This window comes from Pinus tabuliformis, chromosome 6 (assembly GCF_031772625.1).
Source record: "Pinus tabuliformis cultivar Carrire ecotype Pingquan chromosome 6, CPIR1, whole genome shotgun sequence".
In the NCBI taxonomy this organism is placed as follows: Eukaryota; Viridiplantae; Streptophyta; class Pinopsida; order Pinales; family Pinaceae; genus Pinus; species Pinus tabuliformis.
Window position 1 is genome coordinate 2033333031 of NC_142292.1, and position 19848 is coordinate 2033352878.

Below are 19848 nucleotides of genomic sequence, written 5' to 3' on the forward strand. Positions count from 1 at the left end.
CCGAGGCTGGTTCAATCTCAACAACCGAAATTCCAGCAATCATATCAAGGACCTGAGCAACAAGTCTTTGTAAGTAATGGGCAACAGCTTTTCCAAAGCGGTTATCAACAACCATTCTATAATGGTTATGCCCATCAACCTTATCAAAGTTACCAGCATCAAATACTTTATGCTGGTATGCAAAGACCCATTTCTCAGGCGATTCCATCTTATCCTGGGTATGCTTTGCCTAACCTGAATCAACAGTTTCCTTTTGTAGCAACTCTAGAATTACCAGATCTAAACCAGCTGACGAATGATCCAATTGCTTACGCCACTTGGTGGCCAACGATTCTGCATAAACTTCAGCCAGATATTCCTAAATTTAATGGAAATCCAGGTGAAGACCCGTCGAATCATGTGATGACTTTTCATCTGTGGTGTTCATCTAATACTCTACGATAAAATCCCTGACGCTCCCAGACCATAATTTTCCATTCCTCCTCCTCCTAAATCGAAAAATGACTCTCATGCCGGCGATGGCGTGATTGGTACTACAAACACGAAATCAACAAAGGCTACATCTAAGAAAGCCCGTAAGATTTCTGATCAAAATGCAAATGAAGAACTTCTCGCCTCAGAGGTAAATGTCGTGTCGACCGACAAGGGCAAACAACTGAAGCAACCAGGGGTCAAGAAGAAAAAGAAAGGGAGAAAAAAGAAGCAGGATGAGTCATCTCCTGAAAAACCTTCTGCAAACCCTTATGGGCAAAGGAAACTCCCTGCAGGGTGTCAGATATGCGATGAGGATCATCAGACGAGAGATTGTCCACATAAAGCTGAAGTTAAGAAACTCTTTAAGAGTTCAAAAATCTCAGCAGTATTGACTGATCTGTTTCCAAACCCGGGAACCAAACTGGTTTCTAATCAAAATGCTTCCCGATCCCAAGTGCTTATGTTGTCTATCTCAAAGCAGCAAAATGATGCTTTGACAAGGAATAAAGATTACAGGAATCCACAGCTGTCGAATAACAAGGCTAATGAACAACCTAGTAGTTCGACAATAACTTTGACCGAAGTTGTGCCACCCATCATTCCTGAACCAATGATAAAGCCGCCAAAGGTAGTAGTACACAAATCGACATTTAATCCTCGTGCCAAAGTAGCACAGAATTATAATATAGTAGAGGACCTAGCCCAATCGCCGTCCACTATGTCGACACTTGAGGTACCACAAAATTGCCTCTCCTAAAATCAGGATCTATTATCAGTAATAGGTGGGATTGACCCAACGGATTCCAGTCTTGTATCCTTTAATCACAAAGGATATGACCCTCAGTTACCAGCTCAACTAGCTTTCCTTATTCAAGTGAAAGCCCTCAACAAAACTGTTCATTGAACAATTATTGATGAGGGGGAATCTACATGTATTATGTCGATGAGTTGCTGGAAAAATTTAGGCTCACCACCCTTGTCGCAATCGTCAACAATGTTAAAATCATTTGATGGATGATCATACACTCCATATGGGATTTTAAGTAACTTTCAAGTTGAACTAGGGGGCAAAACAGTAGAAATTGATGTTGAAGTAATCGACGGAAACCTCGATTACAACATCCTACTAGGAAGGCCCTGGATACATGCCATGGCCACAGTTGTGTCGACCTACTTCAGGAAGATTGCATTTCCCTTTCAAGGAGGAATTACAATCATCGACCAACAAACATTTCTCCCCAACAGTTCACAAGTTACGGGAAGCATTCCATTGATCCATGGAAGCAATCAGTCGCTTCAAAATATCGGAGTAGGTCTCCTAAAAGACCCTGCCTTAATGGGTACTTTTGCCCTACTACCTCCGACTAATCTGGTGGAAGTGGCCATAGTGGAAAACTGCAATATGAAATCTTCTATATTTAATGGATTCGGAAGATTTCTAAACATTTTGTCAGCATGGATCATCGCCATTTTAGAAATATTGTAGCAATCAATTTTCTTGGCCTGGGGGGCAAACCCAAATCAATGCTCATCGAGTGTTTGGATAGATAGGTCTAAGGAATATGGTACCTCTTCAGATCCTTGTTCGCATGTGCATTCTACAGACAAAGGAATCATTCGGTCAATGATGTTAGGAGAGACACCATGGGAATATTACCACCATCGTTCCCATCTCCCGGATTACAACGAAGATTATTCCAATGACCTTAATCATCCTTCAACTTTTGATTTTCTATCAAATACTGTAAATACGGTGGAATCCAAGCACGGTTCTTATCTCGTGTCGACCTCGTTAAAAAATGAAACAAGGAGTCATGAGGATAGTTCTTTTACTGTGTCAACCTCATTAAAAAATGAAACAAATCCCTTTCCAAATCTCAAAGGTAAACCTTCATTCCAATCACCGAGTTGAATGCAATGAAGCTTGAGGGGCATGCACCTCGATTTGCGTTATTATTATGGGGGCATGCAAACTTATCACCAGTAGTGTTACTGCAGGGTTCAAGCTCGTTAAAAAATAAACCCGCCTCGAGCAGTTTTAATGCGGACTTCAAGCTCGTTAAAAAATAAACAAAAGCAATGACCAAGTGTTTCCCCCAGCGTTTAAGCTCATTTTAAAATAAAAAATGAACCAATTCCCGGTAAATAACCATCGTGAATGTATTACTTCACCCTTTGAAGCCTTGGTCGTGTTCTCATTATCACCTCCACTCTGTATTGGCCGATCATTCACATCCACTTGATTTTTTACCCCTTTTGAGGAGCAGCTGTGAAGAGTGATCCTGTTAGCCATCCTTGTAACACTGCCATGATTGGAAGATTCCAAACCTTACCTGGAATCAGCTGCTACCCGAATCTATCACTCGTTCTTCAAAAAACGAGTCTCCTTTAAGCTCTTTTCAACTGTCTCGTAAAATATGAAAAGATTGCCGAGCCATTGGCCTCTCTAGCTCATTAAAGTGACCAGAAGTGCTATCCATCCTTTAGATTTTAATCTTTTTGGACCTGAGGGATTATTACACAAAAAGATCGAGCGCTTGTTTTGTTCGGCCCCTTAAAATTACCGAAAATTCATCCCTTTTGTATTATTTTATACTTTTTCAGACTTAAGGGATTAGATGACGAAAAAGGATTTTTGGAGTTTCCTTTACGTCTCTTTTTAGACTCTCTAAAATTGAAAAGGACCGAGTTATCTTTGTCATTAAACTCGTTAAAACCTAATAGCGACAAACTTGTCCATAACATACAAGAACGAGTTTCACTATCGCTAGGCTCATTAAAACATAGCGATGGGTTTGCCCGAAGGGCAAATTATAGAACAAGCATATGTTATCCTCCTCAAGCTTGACAAAAATAAAGAGGTACTGGTCAGCAATGATTGGGGAAAAATTGGGAAGAAAACTTGAAGAAACTTTGTTGGTAGCAAGTCGCCCTTGAATAGGACACTTTCACTCTGCATTCGAGTCAGGTTGGGTTGTTCCATTCACTGGTTACATCACCATGGTTCCATGACACCATCCACATTTGGGGTTAATGCTACCAATCCATCATGTCAGTGTCGTCGATATGTTCAAGAGAAGTCACTCAGAGAATTCACCTATGTGTCACCCACTATAATACATTTTCGCTTCAGTCTTTCATGACCGCCATCCTGAACCGTATATCACCAGATTGTTTTCACCTCCATTAAAATCATTTGCTCTGTTTCGTGTCATTGATGTGGGATTCACTAAGGCCCTCCTATGACAGATCGCTTCTTTTCGACATCAGCTCATTATCCAAGAAGTCGATCTAGGAACAACGCTTTCAGTACTTCGAAGCTTGCATGCCTCAATGGAAAGTTTCTCACTTCCGGCGACAGGTTTACATCAATGGCCTTCGACCGAAAGATTTTTCGTGGTGTTCGACGCCAAGTCCCTTATTCACACCACGTGAATTGTACTGCAGTACCTTGAGGATCATTATCATTATCGGTGATTCCTCTCGTGCCTGTTAACAACTTACATCATTGGCTGGTAATCAGGCGATGTCTTTCCATGTTCGACTCCAGAACATCTCTCACATGGATCGACTTGTACTTTGAGTGAAGATCGAACGAGATTGAAGACCCCAGATCTAGTTTCATCCATATGGGCTGCGATATATATTCAGGAAAATAAAGACATCAAATGTACATCATTGCTGCACAGATAATCATCCAATCTAAGGGATGATGGCTCAACCAGAATCATCAGTCTACACTCAGACAATTGTCTGTCCTATGTACATGAAAATGAATTTATAAAGCTGAGCATGGGAATGCCCGCCTCAACTAGATCATGAAAATAATATGAAGATAATGTATTGTATTGTATCTTATTACAGGTTGCCTTCCAGCTCGAAAAAACTTCGGATCCTCATGATAAAGCATTTCACCCGACATCAAAAGATTAACGACCTGATGCTTTAGGGGGAAACTGTTATAGACATTTTTGGGCACTGCAACCCCAAACATAAATGTCCATAAACCAAGGGCTCCTAAGTCCCTAAAGGTGTTGTTCCAACCCCTAAAAGAACAAGGTCAACTGATTACAGCATCTCCCAGAAGTTCTCCATGAAAAACTACTCAGAACTGGTCAAAACTGGACCATTTCACCTGCTCCATAGGCAAAGTGCGTTTCATCCCACCTAAATACACACAGTAGGTGCAATGCATGTCAAAAAACCCTTCTATGGGGTGCGATGGGCGAGAAGGGACAAATTGCAGAGTCAATCCGCAAGGTGGAGGAGCATGGAATCTTCCAGAAACCTCTCCTATGACACTTGCCTCTCTAAATTCGACCAGGGATGAGTTAGAGATCATCAATCTCCAAGTGGAATCAAGAACTATCAGAGAGAAGACACTAATCAAATCTCAAAAGCTGACTCACCTCCATTGCAGACATCTATATATGGATCCCTCATCCCAGAGATCCAGAGGCTGGAATTTTGTATCTTGTAAGGAAGTGTTGTTGGTTTCTTGGTGCAATATCATAGTGTTGGGTGATCTAAGCTTTTCCTGAGGTGAAGAAGGGCTTTCTTGCTGAGAGGATGATGTTGGGTTAGAACAATTGGTTGTAATCCTCTTTTCTCTTTCTTGATTATCAATAAAGCTGTTCAAGTTTTCCTCCACATTCTTGTATGATTGATGATTTATGCGTTTGTGTGGTCAATGTACATCTGATCCTATATTGTTTATGATAATAGATCTATGTTCTTGGATAGTGTTATGCTGCTTTGATTCTACAGGTACTCCTTGAAGCTGGGTAGACAAGGAAGCGAGTGGCAAAGACCTACCAGAAGAGAGAGGAATCAAGCAAGGAACCAAGCGCAAGACAGAGGTTGGTCTCCTTATTCTTCTCTTATCTATTTTTCATAAAGGAAAACGAAAGTAGTTTTTAGTGTGTTTGTTTCTAAGGTAGCTACTAGCCTTAGTGGGACTAGCAGCGCTGTATAGACACTAGTTTTCCCGATAACAGGTGCATCCATGGATGAAGACACACATGCGAAATCATGGATGCAGGTTCACTAACGATGTTAGGAAAGAACAGAGGGGGTTTGAACGGAAGGGAGTCATCCTTTGCTGAGTGTTGATGCTCAAGCTCCCACTCATACTCTTCATGAATGACAACGCGTGTTGGTTGTGCAACACCAACTCCGTCAATGGGTTGTTCCTCGTTCACAAGAAGTGAAGAGTCTGGAATGGATGAACACAAGACAACATCATCCGGAGGAACACCTGAGTGCAAAGACAAAGGTCATAGAAAAGAATGCATATGAGGACTCGAAGGACTCACAACCAAATCTGCGTAAAAATTGCGTGAAGTGATGTTGGGAAGGTGTGAAGGATGAACAGGTGTGTGAACATGCCTCAACATCATTGGGCAGTGGTGCAGCTGTTAAATAAGAGGAAGGCAGACAGTCACTTGAGACAGTGCCTGCTTCCACATGAGATTGCGCAACTCCATCAACGAAGAATGTTGAGCGAGGTTTGATCTCAAACTTTCTCTTAGTACGGGAAAATTTCTTAAGGCAGTACTCGAACCGGTCCCAAAGATAAGCAAATTTCATCTAGCTCCTCGGAGCTTGAAACTGCAAGTCACAGAAGCGTGCCAAAAATCAATAACGGTTTCATGCGGAGCCCTCCGTTGCTGTAACAGTTTCCGGTCAAGATGGTCTAGATCAAAATGATAGAACATGTCTTCAATAAGATCAAAGAAGTGCTCAAATGAGTACACGTTGTTAGCCAGTAGGCTGAGCACCCAACAAAATGGAGATTCGTGAAATGTGTATGCAAGCAACAAACCAACCTGTTCGTCAGAAAACTCATCTTCCTCATGAATCATGGAAAGAAAGTAAAGTAAGTGTGCAAGCTAGGCCACTTCGCCTTCACCATCATATGTGTGAGTGGACAAGAGATTGAAAAGCTTCCCCGAGATGGAGACATCTTCACGATTCGAAAAACACCTCGAGGGAAGAAGAGTGCAAGACTCCATGAAAGATATGCAAAGGTTCAAAACTGGATGAGAGGACATAGCTTGTCATCAGGCCCTCCTTCTAGCGCCAGAAATGCTGATGGTGTTGGACCTGCCAACATGTCAAGGGGATCTCCCTGGTAAGAAGTCCCAATTAGACCTCAAACCGTTTGGTGTAGGAGTCCCAGCAGTGGGTCGTAAGGTAATGCCTTAACCGCGATATCGCACAGAGGCAAGTAGGATAACTCTGTCAATAGCAAGGGTGTGACTACTGCAATGAGTCAAGGAAGATGTATGAGAGGTTCAAAAGCAGAAGGTTGATATTCAGGAATGGCCATTTTGAAATCCTTCTGCCAGAACATTGATGCTTAGGATTTTCTCTTGTTTACAGCCCTATGCATCGAATTCCCTCCTTCCTTTCCTACTCTTCACTTCACTACAACTTCAATATAAAGTTGCTTGTTGTTGTGTGTCGGCCACTAGAACTAGACATTTCTCTTTGAAGGTGGCCCGATTTACCCCTTGAGCATTTGGATCCATGTATCGGCTTGAGTTTACCCAGATGACAAACTATTGAACCAAGCCCCCTTTATTCTTTTTTAATTACGTGACAATTGGAGTTGTGCAGGAACCCCCTCACAGATAATCTTCCATGCACTCCTCTCTTTAAGATGTCCTCGGCATTGGTCTACAATCAACCCAGAGGCTGTCTCTAGGAAGCTTTCTATATCTCCTAAAGCACTGCTGCTACAGGTGCTAGAAAAAGCGACAACATCTTTCTGGCGCCGTTGCCAGGGAATGGATTAGAATATTTTCCCTTGGGTATGATAAATCCTTACATTCCCTCTGTTAGGTAAGCAAGGGAACTGTGGGTTGAAGATCTCTCACCTTAGCGACTCCACTGTCTATATTTCATTATAAACACCTTGGCGACTCCACTGTCCATATCTCTATTTGATTGTCCTGACTTTCATGCAGCCTCATACTCACTCTGATGCTAAAGCAGCTGAAAACTTTCCCTACCTTTGAACCTGAAATCACTCACCCAAGAAGGTTTTCAAAATGGCCATTCCTAAATTCCTGGCCAACAAATCTGCCCCATTGGATTTTTCTTCTATTGCTAGTTATTGTTGAATTTTCTAAGTCTATCCGTTAGAAAATTAATCTGTATTCTACTAGTTTATTTCTTCTACTTGTAAATTTTGAATAAGTTATTTAAAACATTTAAATACCTAAATAAACACAATATAGTCACAACATCTACAGATCATCAGCTGAAAGAAAACAAACAAACAAGTGACACCATTATTTTTGGGCAAATGTCCCCAGAAAATCCCAATGTGGGAAAACCGGTGCAGCTACTTTGAGGGTTTATTATTATGCAGTATTTCCTTGAGTACAACTGGGTGCCTAACCGGCTCACCCGACAGAGAAAAATACACGGCAGCAATACCTCTATATTCGAAAATAGGTATTCAGAAAACCTGTCCCACGAAACCCTCTCCAGCAACTCTAAAGCTCAACGCTGGCCCTTTTGACCTCTACGTCAGCCTCTTGCTGACCTGCGTCAGCCCGAGGACCCTCTGCGTCATCCCTCTGAGGCACTGCGCAACCTCTGGGATCCTCTGCGTCACTCTAGCAACCTCTGCGTGGATGACATAGTCCCTCTGGCCTCTGCGTTGTCTCTGCTGGGCTCTGCGTGGTCTGAACTGGCTGCTGCTCTCGCTCTCCTTGCTTCTAAGCTGGTCTCTCAGTACTATCTCTACCTCTCTATCCAGTACTCACTTCCCCTTGCTGCTGATCACTGATTCACTTTTTCTTAGCAACCCCGCTCTAGCAAAATGAATGATTGATCACTCTGGTGTGTTCTCCAACTGACCCTCAAGCCTCTTCTTATACTTTTCTCGATGGTCCTTCAACGGCCAAGAATAAATCTCTAATCAATGGCTAAGATTAGGTTTGGCTTGATCCATGACTATTGGAACCTTTTAACCCAGTTTTATATTAATACCCATTAATATTTTATTTTTCCTAAGTTTAGACTTAGGAACTCCATTAAAAATATTAATTATTTTAATATTTCCCAAACTGGGTACGATCTGTCCAAACCATTTCTGGGTCTTGGAGATCTCATGTACTTTAGCCTCTCCACCAATTTTCATGGCTAGAGCACATCTGATGCTACCCCAAATCAACAATTATCCCAATCATGTCCCTTTAGTTCATGAATGGAATACCTATTTGCCTAGATTCAGTGAAGATACAGATAGAAGGCCTGACCAACACCTCAAAGATTTTCATGAATGCATGGAACAATAGGGTATTTTTCTTGAAGATGTACAAATGAAATTGTTCATGTATTCTTTAGACGAGGATGCTAGAGTCTGGTATAGAACAATACCCTATGGCAACATATCTTCCTTAAAATGTTTTCATATAGCATTCAACCATTATTGAAAAAGATTATATCCACCAAATGCTCTATTTGAAGATTGTTGTGCACATTTTAATGTTGAAAATATTCTTGAGGTTAATGACCCCGCTGAAGATGTTTGTGGATCTCCGCTCCAAGAAAACATCTACTCGCATCACCCAATGATCAAGAAAGAGAAGAAGGAAACATACTCGCGCTGCAAATAAACCCTCAGATCTTATTCGGCCGAATTTGATGTTTCTCCTTCTTATGATGTATATGAATCCAATGGAGAGTCAATTGATGCAGAGCCACAACGATCCTAGTCATGGGAAGTTGCACAAGAAGAAGAGGCTCACCGGGAGGTTAATAAAGAGGCTCCAGTTCACAATGCACATCCTTCACCCGGAGAACAAGTTCAAGAACCTCCTCTGATTTACGATTCACATTGTTCAGAGGAGGATGATATGGTCACGAAGGTTCAAAAGGAAATGTATACTAGCAAGTGGGGAGAAAGCTCCCAACAAAATTTTTTTCAAGAAGAACCCAAAGTTGAAGGACCAAGCGAAGTCTGCGACTACCTGTTGCAGAAAGATTCCTGCCAGGAATCCTTAGTAGATTCTCCAATTTATGACTCTTACAGTTCAGACAATGAATAATCTATTGCAGATTTCCAAGAGGGTTGGCCCGTTGACAAATGGGTAGCAAAAGATCAGCAACAAGTTTTTCTTGAAAAATCTAAAGTTAAGGAGTTGAACAGTATTGGTAGCTGCCTTGACCAAGAGAATATTGGTCAGTTGAATTTTCAAGAAAATGAGGCAACTGCAATTTTCTCCCGTCAGTTCTACGACCCAGTACCTGACTGCATGACCACATTCCTTGGTCAGCAATAGATGTCTTCCCTGGGGTATGCATCAAAAATTGTCTCCAGATTTTTCATGGTGCATGCCTATTTCAATCACTGATTTTCAAGAACACATCCTAATTAGAAGGTTCATGGAGGAGATCAAAAGAAATGAGCCTCGAATATCTGTTTTGGGGCAATGGTGTATGCCTGTTTTAGTTGTTGACTCCCAACAACACAAAGGCAAAAGGTCCAGTACTCTAATGTTGGCCTGGCTCCATTGGAGGGTTGAATTCACATAGGTGAATTGATTCCCTATACGTGAGTAGGAGTTGTACATAAATAAGCTCACTAGTTGAACATTTACTTTCTAGTTGGTAAAATTTATTTTTCTGCATTTTAGTTTGATGAGGAAAGGGATCTCTGCGAAAAAAGTTTCATGGAGATTTTATGGTTATATAAGATTCATTATATTTTTAACTCCATGCCCAGTGGTGAAGGCTACTGGTTTGCAGGTTCTTAGCACCTTGCCAGTAAGGCACTATCCCCAGTTGGAGCTAATGTTGTCACTCACTGCATTATGAGTTTTCAGTTGTCCAAAGTGCCAAAGAGCAATGATGTTTGAAACCATCTCCAAAGCCACGAAAACTCTCAAAGCTAAATCATACCTTCTCCATTGCATAGGGCTCAGAACGAGCTTTCCAACGGTATATGGAAGTCTGAAAATGGACTTCTGGATTAGAAGATATGGCCTGTTGAATTTTAGGGGTTATGTTGCCTTTGAAATGAAGGAGAAGAGCAAATCGGAGGTCTGGGAGCACATCGAAAATCCCAATCAGAGTTTTCTAAAGCAGAAGCAAGGGGGGTCAAAACAAACTTGCGATCAACGATCGCCGATATTGGAAATCAGCGATTGAAGGTATTGCAGTATCGGCGGGCTCACACATTGGAGGTTTTGGGGCGAAATCAGTGATCAGCGATCGCCGATATTGCAAATTGGCGATTAGGGTTCCATGGCCCACGGTCTATTGATGATCGAAAGACGGTGAAACAAGGCATCATTTCGTAGTGAAACATCCAATTGGGATCATGCGATAGAAGGGCTCTGATAAGGGCGCTGGCGCACGGTCACATAAAGAACCAAAGAACCAAGGGATAAGCACTAAAGGGCTATCGTGAAGTTGAAATGTCACAACTCCAAGTTAAAAGTCCCCGATCGCAAGTCGCTGATAAGAAGCCTCCGATATTGGGCTAAGCACCAGGTCATAGCCCTCATTCATATGAGAAGAAATACAGACAAGGACTAAACCAAAGGGGGCAAGGAGCATCGGAACTCGCTGTTCTGCATCGCCTTTAAGAGTAAAAGTCTTGCTGCTGTAAAGCCCCGATAGTATGGTACAGATCTTTGAAGGCGGATGGGTTGGCAGCTAAAGCATTGAATGAAGTATGGTGCAACGGTAAATCAGTATGGGGGGCTCAGGACAACTTAATGGCTCGGCATGGAGCTCCACTCAGTTTTGAAACGAAGCACTGCCTAGACAAACTCTACTTATGCTCAGTGACAAGCAAATACAATGATCGATAGCAACCCCAAAGAGTGGTGAAGTCAGGCAGTTAAGGCGAAAGCGACAAGAACAGGCCAAGCAGAGGAGAGACACATTACAACAAAGATGTGGCCTGCTCAAGGGCCTTCATAATAACAGAGGGAAACTTCCTCCATCATCTTTTAGTTTTTCCTTTTTCTTTTATTCCTATAATTTCTATGTATTTTAAAGAAGGGAATAAAATCCTAATCAAATCATTTTGGGGTAGCAAAGCCTTGCACGCCAAGATAGCTAGTCTGTGAGATAGTTGGAGATTAGGCGGAGATATTTTTGTAAATTGTTGATTCAAAGCTCCCCTTCTCTGTATAAATAGGGGGAAGAAACACTTAATAGAGGTTCCGGAATTCTGCACCCGTAGTAGTCAAATTCTGTGATTCCATTTTTGGTTCTAGGTTGCTTGTTCATGAGGGACTTTAGCGATATACTGATGAATGTAATGGACTGGTAATTGGACCTGTTGTCGCACAGATTGTCTAGGCAGTGCGACAACGCTCAAATCGGGGGCTGTCACCCTGATCCCCAATCTCTCCGTTTAAGCTGTCTCTTGAGGGTAAGGGGGGTAGACCCTATGGGATAAAGGAAGACCAACTGTGGACCAGTTGGGTTGGGAGATATAGCAAGGAAATCTAGCACCTGATTGATTTTAGAAATTAATGTACCAATGCTTTATGGAGTTAATGATTAAATGATTATTTATTAAATGTTGCAGAAACATGAACCATGTAAAACAATCATTTATGATCAAATAACTCAAACAAATGCAAGATATTCAATAAATGCACAATGCTTTAACAATGCTCCAGCAATTAAACTTCAAGAAAAATTAAATTTTTTAAATGATCATAAAATTTAAATGCTGACCAACTACCACTTTCATATAGCTAACTTTAGATAAACATTTAAGTGCATTTAACTATAGAGAAGTGGAACATAGATACCACAAAAGTCACCAAAAAATGAAATTTCAATTTTTAGTTAAGCTTTTCAATTTTTTTTATTTTTTATTTTTTTTAAATAAAACAAAACTAAATTAAGCAAAAATTTAAAGTAAATGAAACCTAAAATTATTAACACTAAACTAAACTAAATGAAAAAGAAAATAAACTAAAACTGAAAACTAACTAAAAAAAATCAAATATTAAACTAATCTAAATCTAAAATTTAATTCTAAAACTAAATAAACGAAAACTAAAAAATTTTCTTGATGCCTTTTTTAATTTTTAATTTTTATGATTTTTATATGAGATTTTTTTTGAAAATAAAACAAAATTTAACTTAACTAAATTCTATGACCAGAAACCTAAGTTAAGCAAAATTGAAAGGTAAATAATGAAAAAAGTCTAGTTCTAAAATTATAACTTAATTATATCAAATATATACAAAAAATGAAAATCGATTTTTTTTTTAAATTTTTATGTGTTAACACACACTTCAGAAAAATATATACGCTAACCAAAAGAACTATGAAATCTAACTATGCTGACTTTAACCATAATCGTAACAGGAGCCACACCACATATATTATAATAAAGAAAGAAAAAAGCGTAAAATTATATGACCTTAACCTAATCGAAAAATCAAAGCATATTGTTGTTTGTATGTGCAGGTGTAGTGACGGCGGATATGAAGAGCAGGTCGATCAACGAAACGCCGAAGGGTGTGGGGAGAAAACCGTGCGAAGGAAGGAGAAAAGAACTCAGTGCGTACAGGTTCAATAGCAGAGGTGACTGCGCATATGTGAAGAGGGAAGACACCGAATGGAAATGAGGGTCGACGGAGATGAAGAGCAGCTCAGGCAGAACCGGGGGTAGAGGGATAGCAGTGCATTGGTAATATGGTAGCGTGAATGAGGGAGTGATGATGTCGCGGGGGAACAATGATCACTGTGTGAGGGTGGTTGAAGGCAGAGGTGTGGGCAGCGATGGAAGGGAGAAAGGGACGGATCTGGCAGCGACTATTCGAGAAGAACTGCAGGTTTTGAAGGGAGCTTGCTGTGTGGGGAATTTGCGTGGAACAGATGGAAGACGCAGTGAGTAGGAGAGCTGCGTGGAGAGATGCATAGATGATTTGAGGGGTAGCAAATGGCTGAAATGGAGCTGAACAGTAGCGAAAATGCAACAGATAGAGAGATATATGCAGGTGGGAAATGGAGCAACGTGGAGGGTTTTTTGAAAATATTTGCTAGCGAAAATGGTAACAGAGTGAATTTCTTTACAGGTTTTGGAGTGGAGGCAACGTGAATAGGAAAAACTGAGACAGTGATGGCAGGTGGCAACAAGTTGATGTAGTCGCATGAAGAAATTCTCCAGAAAACCTGTGAACCCTTGTAAAAATTTCAAAATTTTTCTACAAAAATAAAATGGCAGGCAACAGTGAAAAATGAAAACGCAGTAGCAAACCCGTAGTCCAAAAAACTTCATTAAAATTTTGAATCTTTCCTGCTCCAGATTTCCTGATGGAAACCATGAAAATTTTTCAAAATCTGTACTTGCAACCTGTGAAAACGGAACACCCAGAAGTAAAATGTGCAGAAAACAAAATTAATAATGAAACCTTAAAACCCTAGCTAAATAATTACAGTATTTACAAACTGAAGGATCTAAATAGCCAGATTTATCGTTATTCCACATAAATATTTTCAAAATTTTAAACTTAATGTGAGGTGCTTTAGAAAACCCTTCATGCACTCATAAAAAAAAAAAAAATTCAAATGATAAGCCCGCGATCAAAACTGGCTGGGCTCTTTCAGAAAATGTAATCCGGGAGTTGGCTGGTTCAGCCGAGAACTTCCCCTAACGCCCAGTAAACTCAAAATTAAAGATATCTTGCACAACTTAAATCAACCATTAACATAAAGGGAGAAAACAACAGTGAAATTCAGATCAAATTGAGATACCTGCCATTATATTTCAGAAATTAAACTATCATTCAAACCTCAGAGATCAGACAAGATACATATGCCTAAATCAATCTACATCAAGCTATCATCAATGGCTGAAAATAAAATTATGCAGAAAAATAAAACATCTTACAACATTTTCAGAAGAGTAACACCAACAAGATTTTCAACCCCAAAGTCTTTCTTTATTGCACAAAAAATGACTGCAAGAGAGCTTTCTTTAGCATACGACTCTAAGATCCCATGATCTCAAATGACCCCTGACAACCTATTTAAATGAAAAATTCGCAACGCCTAGTTCGAGTGATCCATGTCAAACTAATCTCGACCGTTGATGAGGATCAAAATCCCTTTCAATCTCATCCGTCGAAATTTTGAATGCATTTTAATATATTGAAAATTAAAATTTTGACTTATTTTATTATTTTATTTTATTTTTTAAAAAAATTATCTATTTTTAATTAATTAATTTATTTTATATTTTATTTTTTTAGTTATTTTTAAATTTTTAAATTTTAATTTTTTTATTATTTTCATTGGATCCTCGAACTTAGCCTTTGGAAAAATCACCTAGGACCTAGGACGTATGAGGGGATAAAACATTTTCTAACCCTCAAAACACTTTACATCATGACTTTTACAATTTTACATCTCAAGGGGGAAAACCCATTTGACATAGACCCTCATAGACTACCCAGTTCTGCGACACAAATATAATCTAACAAATCAAGCAATTTGAAATAACCTAACCGAACAATTACGATTATTTCCAAATTACTTTTACATAGACTCGAAGCACACTAGGATTCCCCTAAGATTCTAATGACAAAATCCATTCCGACTTTGGGGTTACGTTGAAGGAAAACTTTGCCGATCATGGATCGGTGAGACAAAAAACCTTCCGGAACGTATTATCAATAGAAAATTACGTTTGCCTAGGCAATTTACATACATGACTCAGATCTGCTAAGATTATTTACAATGTACACATGCAGACTAGGTTTACAACATAACATGATCAGGCTGATGATCATAGTTGAATGGCACGGACACGTTGATCAAGTGCTATCCCTTTTGTGAAGAAAAGGGGGTGTACTGCTATGGGTAGTTGACACGTAGTGGTCAACATCTGGCTCTACTTGGGGACATGTTGCTGCACTGTAGGAATGTGAGAATCCAAAATCTGCATCCATGCAACACACAACAAAATATAAGTAGCGTCGATCCAAAAATCATCATATAACATTAATCACAGGAAAGATATAAGCTCTTCATTTATTAACTATCTAGTAACATGAAAAGTAAATATAATCCTAAAACAAAAATGAAAATGCTGAAAAAATAAGGGGTAGGGTTAGAAATATAGAGGATACCACATGGCATCAGATGTGTTCAATATAGTGTATACTGAGCATTTGCCTGCTTTCAGGCAAATCTGTCAGCTGCTTCTCACATGTGCCATGTCCAATTTTGCATTGGTAGGACTTTTTCCTATCCGAAAATCACGCTGCTCGCGGCCGTCTTATGCTTCAAATCTTCTTCTCGTTCTCTTTATTTTGCGTTTTTTCTTTGTGGCAAGCTATATCACTAATGACATGGAACTTTCTGCTTCAAAGCTCTCAGACGAAGTATGTAAGATATGCGTGACATGTCTTTCTTCATTCTACATTTGCCCTGTCAAGGATGATGGATCAATCTCACAAGTGCCATGAGTTATAACTTGATCTTCAATGATTGGTGGATTAACCGTGTGAGCATCAACCTGATTATTAATTTCCCTTTTATCCAGGTCACCTTTAATTATCCACTTTTCAATGGAACAAAGGACCTCATAATAAGATGGAGTTTGTTGCAACAGATAAGGAGGCTCCTAATCTATTGACGTTCCCTGGTTTCTTTCATCCTCTGACCATTGTTGAAATTTATGAACCTGTATTTTAATGACATCCATCTGACTAGAGTGTTCAATCTTCATAGCACTGATTTCCCTGGCATGGTCTTCTTCCATATCTTTTATTACTTTATCGTTCTTTTCCTTTATGGTCATCAAGCAATGTTGCATAGAGTCTATCTCTTTCTTATGATTTGCTTGCATGGTAGCCAACTGATTATTATGATTGAATGTCATGATAGTCATTTCTTCATCCATAGTTAATAACTTGTTTTGCATAGAATTAAGTTCCCTATCATGATTAGCTTTCATGGTCATCATATTTTCCTCTAAGCCTGATAACTTGCTTGGCATAAAACTAATTTCTATGTCATGATTAGTTTTCATGGCATCAATTTCTTTAGCACGCTGCTTTTGCATGTCAATTATGTGATGAGAGTGTTTAATTTTCATGATCTCCTTCTCCTTATTACGTTTTTCCATGTGGGTGCATAAAGTTCTCACATCATTGGCGTAATTAGTTTGATTGATCTCCATGTTTTTTACCAGCCGCATTAGTTCTTGTATAATTTGCTTCTGATTTTCCTTTTCATTGTCGACACTAATTTTACAATTTGTCCCTGCTTTTCCACTATCATGGATTTGATCTGCAATGGTACAGGTGGATGGCACATTCTGATATGAAAAATTTTCTTGAAATCTTTCATCGACAGATGAACCTTTCATAAGATTACTTTCATTCTATTGCAAAATTTTAGTGGCACAAGGCGAGCTATCTAGATAACCATATCTATCTTTAGAAGCATTGACAATGTCTTGTAAAGAAGTGAAAGAATCTTCGGGGCAATTATTAAACCAATTCAAAGCATCACCCTCCAAAGAAAGGGAAAATAGACGCATTTTGACAGCTTCATGATTATATTGAGGAAGTCTACAATATATGATAATTATACGAGTAAACTTGCTTAAATGCTTTCTAACAGCGACTGAATCACCACCTGAGAACAAAGGTAATTTAGAAATGGCGACTTCCAGAAAATCATGGAGATCATCAGTGAAATGACATGGTTTAAATGAACAATCCATGATGAATAACGAGGGACCAAATGGATGATAGAAAGAGATCTCTGCTCAAGAAAATCAAAGGATAAAAGAAGTGGAGTCGCCACTTGAACAATGAATCTAATTCTAGGATCCAAAAAGCAACAAACAAGCAGATATGAGGGAGGCTTCTTGTCTGGGAAAAATAAATGAAAAGAAATGGAGTCGCCACCCAAACAAGAAACAAACTGAAGATTAGGTGCTGAAGGTATAATTAAACGATATGACGAAAGATAAGGCGATGAAAAGATCAAATGACGCCAAAGAATGTTGGCTGTTTGACAGGCTAATGAATGGCGGAAAAGATGAGATGATGGCAAAAATGTTGACCTTGCTAGCTCAAATGAAAAGATTCCAGATTCAAGATGAGAGAGAAGAATGAAGATTAGATGTCGTTGAAACGCTAGGGACAGAAAAACTCTATTCCCGGCAACGGCGCAAAAAATGTTGTCATTGCCGGCTGAAATGAACATATGAGAATGATGAGGAAATGATGAAAAATGAGATGAATGTCATTGAAATGCCGAGAATAAAATTTCCCGACAGCGGCGCCAAAAAATGTTGTCACATAGATTGTCTGGGCAGCGCAACAATGCTCAGACCAGGGGCTGTCACCCTAATCCTCGATCTCTCCGTTTAAGTCGTCTCCCAAGGTTAAGGGGGTAGACCCTATGGGATAAAGGAAGACCAACTGTGGACCAGTTGGGTTGGGAGACACAGTAAGACAATCTAGCACCTGAATGATTTTAGAAATTAATGTTTCAGTGCCTTATGGAGTTAATGATTAAATGGTTATTTATTAAATGTTGCAGAAACATGAACCATGTAAAACAATCATTTATCATCAAATAACCCAAACAAATGCAAGATATTCAATAAATGCACAATGCTTTAACAATGCTCCAGCAATTAAACTTAAAGAAAAATTAAATGCTTTAAATGATCATAAAATTTAAATGCTGACCAGTTACCACTTTCATATAGCAAACTTTAAATAAACATTTAAGTGCATTTAATTATAGAGAAGTGGAACATAAATACCACAAAAGTCACCAAAAAATGAAATTTCAATTCTTAGTTAAGCTTTTCAATTTTATTATTTATTATTTGTTTATTTTTTTTTTATTTTTTTTTAATAAAACAAAACTAAACTAAGCAAAAATTTAAAGTAAATGAAACCTAAAATTATTAACACTAAACTAAACTAAATGAAAAAGAAAATAAGCTAAAACTGAAAACTGACTAAAAAAAATCAAATATTAAACTAATCTAAATCTAAAATTTAATTCTAAAACTAAATAAAAGAAAACTAAAAAAATTTCTTTATGCCTTTTTTAATTTTTAATTTTTATGATTTTTATATGAGATTTTTTTCTAAAATAAAACAAAATTTAACTTAACTAATTCTAAGACCAAAAACTTAAGCAAAATCGATAGGTAAATAATGAAAAAAGTCTAGTTCTAAAACTAAAACTTAATTGTATCAAATATATACAAAAAATGAAAATCGAAATTTTTTTAAATTTTTATGTGTTAACACACACTTCATAAAAATATATACGCTAACCAAAAAAACTATGAAATCTAACTACGCTGACTTTAACCCTAATCCTAATAGGAGCCACACCACATATATTATAATAAAGAAAGAAAAAAAACGTAAAATTATATGACCTCAACCTAATCGAAAAATCAAAGCATACTGTTGTTTGTATGTGCAGGTGCAGTGACGGCAGAGATGAAGAGCAGGTCGATCAACGAAACGCTGAAGGGTGTGGGGAGAAAACCACACGAAGGAAGGAGAAAAGAACTCAGCACGTACAGGTTCGATAGCAGAGGTGACTGCGCATAGGTGAAGAGGGAAGACACCGAATGGAAATGAGGGTCGATGGAGATGAAGATCAGCTCATGCAGAACCAAGGGTATAGGGATAGTAGCGTGTTGGTAATATGGCAACGTGAATTAGGGAGTGATGATGCCGCGGGGGAACAGTGATGACTATGTGAGGGTGGCTGAAGGCAGAGGTGTGGGCAGCGACGAAAGGGAGCAAGGGACAGATCTAGCAGCGGCTATTAGAGAAGAACTGTAGGTTTTGAAGGGAGCTTGCTGCGTGGGGAATTTGCGTGGAACAGATGGAAGACACAATGAGTAGGAAAGTTGCGTGGAGAGATGCGTAAACGATCCGAGGGGTAGCAAATGGCTGAAATGGAGCAGAACAACAGTGAAAACGCAACACAGAGAGAAAGATATGTAGGTGGGCAATGGAGCAGCATGGAGGGTTTTTTGAAAATCTTTGCCAGCAAAAATGGTAACAACGTGGATTTCTTTTAGAGGTTTTGGAGTGGAGGCAGCGTGAACAGGAAAAACTAAGATAGTGATGGTAGGTGGCAGCAGGTTGATGCAGCCACGCATGAAGAAATTCTCCCGAAAACCTGTGAACCCTTACAAAAATTTCAAACTTTTTTTGCAGCAATAAAATGCCACGCAGCAGTGAAAAATGAAAACGCAGTAGCAAACCCGTAGTCCAGAAACTTCATTAAAATTTTGAATCTTTCCTGCTCCAGATTGCCTGATGGAAACCCTGAAAAAAATCTATACCTGCAACCTGCGAAAACCGAACACCGAGAAG